Here is an 8,544-nt window from a genome sequence, read left to right on the forward strand (position 1 = left end):
TCGTACTTTACAGTGTGTCTTTCCTACTTTCTCAAGAAGAGGATTATGTTGAAATTGTAACTCTATATATATGGTTCACTTTTATAATACATTTACCTATAATTTTCTTTTTATTGTTTCTGTCATTCTCCCAAATTTTATAATAGAAAGTTTATTTATGCCCATTTTAATAAAGGGTAAATTACACAAATGGGATAGTCTATGAGCCATGTAATGAAAAATAAGCGTAATTGTTACATATGAGAAATTTACAACATACAATTTCTGCTTTTTGGAATAAGAAGTTATATTCCTTGTCATTATTAAAGGAAAAAATAATTGTGTTAGTTAATATTTTTCTTGATTTTTGTATGTAACATAAATCTTACCATATCAAGAAGAATTCGATTAGGGCAGGCCTTAAGAACTATTCTAAATTATGTTCGTTACCTAGGAGCCTAATTTTAGAAGATTTCAATCATTGTTACATCTAATTAAAATGAATTACTTTGAGCTATAATTATTGTAATTTTTTTATTACATAATCTTGCGAGATTTGAAATGTTTTGAATACACTGAGTTACAAGAAATTATGTTGATTGTAATATTACATTGTGTTATATATTTTATTAAATGATGACCTTATTTTGGCAAAGCATCCTAAAAAATGTTGGCCCAATTAGAGCTGTCCCTTCAGGTAATAGTGGGTTGGAGAACACACCATTTACTTATATTGATATGGGCATAAAATTTGAATTACTTTAACAAACAAAAACTTTACCAAACTAACACTTTATATATGATTAATCAATTAAATGAATTAAATGGGCATCTGATCTCAAATCATTAATAGGAAAATCCTTAATTTTGGAGATTATGGAATATCTAGAATGAAATTTGATAAACTAATTTTACTACCCTCCTCTATCCCTATCTCACAAAAAGGTACACACACACACACAGAGTCATTAATGTGTTTGCACAACCAAATTATTCATCGTATGTCCATCACTTAATTTTCATTGCAATTTCATTTTTGATGGAGAAACCACCACAAGAATTGAAAAGTTAGATTTTAAAAATGTAAAAAAGGGAGATTAGACTTGACCTTAAGCAAATGAATTGAAAGTACACATTTGATCAATCATATAGATTAATAGAACAATTTTAACCGATCATATAAATAAATTAACATAGAAATATAAAATTTTGCAAGATACATTTGACTCATGAACACCCTTCCGATTCCCTTTTATGATCTTGAAGTAAATTGGAAGTTTGGTAGGCTCAATTAAGATAGTAAGAGATAAACGACTTAATTAACATTTATGTTGATGACATGATCGAGTTGCTCATTTTCTTCTGAACTTTGGACTAGCTTGACTTGCTCATTTATCTTGTACAATATATCTATTCAACATCTCTTGTATCTTGGGCGACCATTTTGAGACATTTAGGAATCAGAGTATGCCCCAATCAATCTTTACTATTTTTGACTACTTACATTGATAGTAGTCTGCCTCAACGAAATTTACTAATTTACCATGAAGTCGTGAAAGAATTAGACACAACAGGAGACATTCTAAGACACGAAACATATGCGACTCAATCTTAGTTAAGAAATTGTTCTCGATCACACTATTCACATTAGGGCAAATTACCTCACTTTTTAATGTATAAACAAGCTTTGGATAAGTAGAATTCGAGAATCCCCTAACTCTCATGAATGTACATTTAATTTACCAAGTTAGAGTTTTATTTTTGTTTATATCGCAAATATTGCATTAGGGAAAATTATTTTGCTAGTTTTTTACTCAGGATTTTGCTTCAAGTGCTACATGTACATAATTGTCTACATAATGATATCCATAATTACATGTGGCACTGGATCCAATCTTTAGTTCAAGTTTCATACTTACACATCAATAACCGGATGATTGCCACATCACATTATGAACACCATTATGTGTAATAATTATGTACAAGTAGAATTTTTCTTTTTTAAAAAGACTCACAAGGGTGATAAGCTAACGCATTGATTATTAAAACAAAATTCGAGCCTTATCAATTTTCCATATATTATTAGCATTCTATTCTGGTCCATCATGTTTGTTATAGATTAAACGTTGATAAAAATCTCAATTCAAAGTCAATAATTAATTTCAAGCATTTATTTAATGAGACTCACAACTTTCCAATTACACATTTCATCACTTTTTTTTTTTTAATGAAAATATACTAAAAACTGATTTTAATTTACACTAAACAGGGGCTAAATGTTGCCTAATCTTTTAGTACTCTTATCAATCATCAAGAAGATAAAAAATATTCATATTAGAAAATACGGATCGTGGGTCGCTCATGTAGTGTGCCCCGACCCACAAGCCATAAAAATAATTGGAGAGAGTGGTTTGACTTTGAATTTCAAACCTACATCTCCCAATAATCATCCTTAACTCCCAAACAACCTCCAATGATTATTGTCTAGAAAAAAAAATGGAGAAAAGATGGCAAGGAATTATGTGAAATTCCTATAGAAATTTGCACATAATTAGAAAAGTGCCTAGAACCATATATTTGGCATAGAAACTCAAAAAAATAGGCACTTAGATTGTGGATAATAATTCCATTCAATTGTGAGAATTATAATCATTGAAGTGCTAAAATATGGAGAATTTGATGTTTGGAAGCAAGGTGATTCAACCACACAAAATGATCTTGAAATTATTATTTCAAGTATATATTTTTGACTCATAATTTATGTTAAAGAATACTGCAATTTCTTTCATTGGTACAAGAGCTATAAAGTTGAATTCCTTCTAGTAATACATGCTTAAATATGTCATTATATGATTCAATTGAGTTATGAATTTTGAATATAAAGTTTTAGCCCTTATGTGATCTTTAATGGTATATTTTGATGTACATGTCTAAGATTAATGATTTGGAATTATGCATATAATATGTAAGGTTCCTCTACAAAATTTTATCAATTTTTGTTTTTACATTTGGGAGAAAATTGAAATCCTAGTCAGTTTTGCAGAAATTTTAAACATCTACTGTTTTATGTACATTGATAATTATGTGCTAAGATTAATATGATTAGAAAAGTATTTCAATGAGCTTTCCAATCATATAAAGAACACTAATTTTGGATTTAAAATGAAGAAATTACGTGGTTTTGAAGTTTAGATCAAAAGATGAAAATTTAAGAAAAAATTAGAGATGATGATGCACTGTGATTTTTTTGCCTCGCTCTGTGCCTTGCATTGATCCTAAACATGGTGTTAATTATAGAATTTTTAAAATCTAACAACAAAGATGAACTCAATACGTCAAAATTAGTTGGACTGACCAATTGAATTTTTTTTGGGGGTCCAAAAGGCTGTGCGTGTAGTGACGAGAGTGGGGGCGCTTCAAGATCTCTTGTTAAAAAACAATATTGGAATTTGATCATGCAAATGAGGGTACGTGAGACCCGAATATAATTTTGAAATTTGCACATTGGTTTCTGAAATATTTTTGATTTTTCAATATAATTAAATAAATTGTTAGATTGTTAAAAATTAGCGTTTTGTGTATTTAATAATCAAAATAATTTTTTAAAAAGTATAAAAATATTTTTTAACTTGATTAAATTCTGACTTTCTTTTATAAAATTAAGGATATTTATTAAGTGGTATTTTCATAGTGAGAGTTAATTTTGTAGAAGCACCCAATTCTGGAAATTGAAAATACTTTGAAAGTATTTTTGACTAGTCTGTCAAAAAAATAAGGTTTTAGTAACAAAATTTTTCTGATTTTAAATAAATCAGGTCCCCACGTTCTTGAGTAGTGTTGGTCTTAATAGGTCCTCATGCAATCTATTACAACATATTCCCATATTTTGTGCATAATCCATTGTGACTAGATTAATATATATTTTTAGCCTTATAATAGATACTACTAAAAGTATACGGGTACAAAATGTGTATCGAACAACTACACGTTTATCGACATTAATAAATGAATATGAAACATAACCTAATGAATTTGAAATATATATATATTACATGAAAGAATAACAAGAAATAGAGACAAAAATCATTTGGATTTGCTTGTTCCTGAAAATATTTTGTCATTTAGGCGTCGTAGAAAATTAAGAATTCTATTTTGTTTCGATTCAAAGAATAGGAATGATGTAGTTAGAATCCTATATTTTGCAACGAAAAGAATAGCAGCCAAATTCAAAGTTACAGTAATCACCTTGATAGAAAGACAAATCAATTAGGGTCCGTTTGATTGCAAGAATGAAATTTGTGTGGAAAGAAAACGAACTCTAAAGAATTGAATTGCCTAGAATTTAATTTACTGGAAATTGTCAATTAAATGTGTTTGATTGGTATAGTTTTTCACATAAAAAATGTTGAAATTTTGAATATTTTTCACTTATCTTTGTTTTTCATGAAAATTGTCAATTAAATGTGTTTGATTGGTATAGTTTTTCACATAAAAAATGTTGAAATTTTGAATATTTTTCACTTATCTTTGTTTTTCATGAAAATTGTCAATTAAAAGGATAAGTTTGTTATAATTGTGGATAGAATTTGTTTCCATTGTAAAAAAAAAAAAAAAAAGTCTTAAATTCTTTTTTTAGAAGCTGGAAAACCCATTTTCCCACCTAAGCATGGGAATTTCAATTCCTTAAATTGGTGGAAAACTTGGTCACGTGAGGGTGAAACTAGAAAACCAATTGTCTAGAAAAAGTTTCCAATCAAACACCCAAAAAGGCGGAAAGTGGAATTTTTTTTTTGCCATTTTCCATGAAAAATTCATCTAATCAAACTGCCCCTTAATGAAATTGAAGTTCTTTCTTTGGCCTAATTATCGAATTAGAAGATTTAGCTTGTATGAATCACTATTGGATTGATACCAATAATGGCAGTCGCTTTAGTGTGTTAAGGATACATTTGTATCCACGATTGAAAATTCGTTGATAGTACTTTTTTTTTTTATATATATATATATATATATCAATATAGGATATATGAAAGCAAATAAAGACACACATCACACGTCCTCTCTTACATTTCATTCTAAATATCCAATACTAAATGAATAACGTATCAATTCGCTCTAGAAATGAATCAACAAAACCTCTTCATTTAGGTCTAAATTCTTTGCTTTTGTGAATACGAAAATGTGTCAATCCCTTTCTCTCCCTATCTAAATCTATTTTCAATTGGATTGATTAATTTGAATTGATAAAATTAGGAGTTCATAAAGAATTTTGAATTAGATTATTGTATATACCACTTAAAAATGAATGACATTATTATTACTGATCATAAAATCCATTAGAGGAGTTTTTTTTTTTTTTTTTTTATGGTAAGAAATTCATTCATTTCGGTTATTTCTCAAAAGAGAAAAAAAGAAAAAAAGAAGAAGAAAATAGAGGGTTTGTTGAATTTCAAGTATTTAGTTTCATCACTAAGATAAGAGACTTACTTCACATTTGGAATTGCACAAAAAATACTATTCATCTCAAAGAGGTTTGTCAAAAATTTTGGAAAATCGTCAACGATTACTAGCTTATTTGTAAAAAAAAATAAAAAAATAGAGTACTTTATAAAGAATTAATTGATCAGTTGGATTTTTGAGAGATAAAAACTCGTTAATTTAAAGAATGATATCATTTGAACTTATGCCTTTTAATTTTGATGAACTTCTTTTTTACTTTCAATAATTCATGGAAGAATGACTCGGCACAAAACTTATGATTGCACCAACTACAAGAAAAGACCCAATGATAGTTAATATGGGTCTTTACCACCCATCAATGCATGGTGTTCTTCAACTTATCGTTACTCTCGATGGTGAAGATGTTATTGACTATGAACAAATATTGGGTTATTTACACAGAGCAATGGAGAAAATTGCGGAAAATTGAACAATTATACAATATTTGCCTTATGTAACATGTTGGGATTATTTAAATACCATGTTTATAGAAGCAATAACCGTAAATGGACCCGAACAACTAGGCAATATTCAAGTACCTAAAAGGGCTAACTATATCAAAGCCATTATATTGGAGTTGAGTCGTATAGCTTCCCATTTGTTATGGCTTGGTCCTTTTATGGTAGATAGTGGGGCACAGACCCCTTTCTTCTATATTTTTCGAGAACGAGAATTGATATATTACCTATTCAAAGCTGCCACGGGTATGTGAATGATGCATCATTATTTTCATATCGAGGAATAGCTACTGATATACCTCATGGATTGATAGATAAATTTTTGAAATTTTGCGATTATTTTTTAACATAGGTTGCTGAATATCAAAAGCTTATTACATGAACTCCTATTTTTTTAGAACAAGTTGAGGGTATAGGCATTATTGGAGGAGAAGAAGCACTAAATTTGGGTCTATCATGACCAATGCTATGAGCTTCTAGAATACAATGTGACATTATTAAAGTTGATCATTATGAGTGTTAGGATGAATTTGATTGGGAGGTTCAATGGCAAAAAGAATGGGATTCATTAGCTCGTTATTTAGTACGAATCAGTGAAATGACAGAATCCGAAAAAATTATCCAATGGGCTTTGAAAGGAATTCCCGAGAGGCCCTTTGGGAATTTAGAAATCCAATGCTTCGATAGAGTAAAAGATATTGAATGGAATGATTTTGAATATCGAATTATTAGTAAAAAACTTTCTCCAACTTTTAAATTGTCCAAACAAGAACTTTATGTAACAGTCGATGCATGAAAAGGAGAATTGGGAATTTTTTTGATGGGAGATTAGAGTGATTTTCCTTGGAGATGGAGAATTTGCCCATTGGGTTTTATCAATTTGCAAATTCTGAATTAGTTAGAATGAAATTGGCTAATACGCAAATCTGAATTAATTAGAATGAAATTGGCTAATATTATGGTGATACTAGGTAGTATAGATATCATTATGGGAGAAGTTGATCGTTGAAATGATAATTGATAATACAACAGAACTACAAGCTATCCATTTGTTTTCCAGATTGGAATTCTTAAAAGAAGTCTATGGGATTGTATGGGTGCTTGTCCCTATTTGACTCTTGTATTAGGAATCACACAAGGTATATTAGTAATTGTTTGGTTAGAAAGAGAAATATTTGCAAGGATATAACAACGTATTCGACCTGAATGCGCCGGCCCCTTGGAAATTCTTCAAGCTCTAGCAAATGGGGTAAAACTATTTTTCAAAGAGAATCTTTTTCCATCTAGAGGGGATACTCGTTTCTTCAGTATCGGAATATCCATAGCAGTCATATCCATTTTACTATGTTATTCAATAATTCCTTTTGGTTATCGCATTATTCCAGCCAATCTTAGTATTTGTGTTTTTTTATGGATTGCTATTTCAAGTCTTGCTCTTGTTGGACTTCTTACGTCTGGATATGAATCAAATAATAAATATTCTTTTTTAGGTGGTTTAAGCTACTCAATCAATTAGTTGTGGAATACCATCAACTCTATGTGTATTATCAGTATCTCTAAGTGTGATTCGGTGTGACATAAAATTTTCCCTATTTCTTTTCTTTCTAGTAAGAAGGCTAAATGAGTTGAATATATATATTTTATTTTTTTTATTCAAAATTCAAGTTGATGAACTAAACCAGATGGTTATACGAGTAAAATAAAATGGCTTTTGAATTTGTAATTAAAGGGATTGTATCTCATTTCCTATGTACAAGAATAAAATTAAAGTACATATAATCAAAGAAACTAAGACTGCTTACCACAAGATTGGTTGATTAGGCATAATGGCTTGAAATAAGTTCAAAAGGTCAACCGTATGGAATTTTTACTATCTATTAACATAGATGTATTACCATAATGAAAGGTTAACAAAAATGAGTGGATGGGCAGGAAGACCAAGATACGCAAAGGATTAGTAATGGAGATTCTGTAAATTATCCAACAGGATGTATCTAAAAGGAATTCAAATTGGGGCTTTAAGTTAGTAGAAACGATTAACAAATACTTATCATGATTTCGATCCAGAGTATGTTCATATCTACTGATTAAGTAAATAGCTATAGAGAATGAAGTAATCTTTTACTTTGGTAATGTCCTCTTTTTTTGAGAAAGGAGGATAGGAATGAAATAAACTCGAAAGAGTAGAACTGCAAAAAAGAGATATTTTTTTTATTTTTTTCTTTTCATTATACTTATTTTATTTAGAGAGACGGGATTCTTGTCATGATGCATGAACTAATGCAATGTCTATTTCTTCTTTGTAATGGAAAATGATAGGTTGAAATAGCTATGTGATATTCCTCTAAAAAAAAACTCATTTTTATTCAAGGATAAAGTTATTAATCAACAAAGAAAATGAAAAATCTTAAAAGATGAGATCAATTCAGAAGCACTTTTATTTATTAGAAACATATATTTCTTAGAAATAGCAGACAGGATTCCGTTGGTCTACTTTAGGGTAAGAGTTTGAATTTCTATCTATCCTATAAACATATCAAGATTAATAATGTCAAAAGGTACTTAGATTTATTTGCGATCTTTGAGGAGTCGTTTGAAGTGAAAATCT

The sequence above is a fragment of the Olea europaea genome, unplaced genomic scaffold (genome assembly GCF_002742605.1).
Source record: "Olea europaea var. sylvestris unplaced genomic scaffold, O_europaea_v1 scaffold1976, whole genome shotgun sequence".
Classification (NCBI taxonomy): Eukaryota; Viridiplantae; Streptophyta; class Magnoliopsida; order Lamiales; family Oleaceae; genus Olea; species Olea europaea.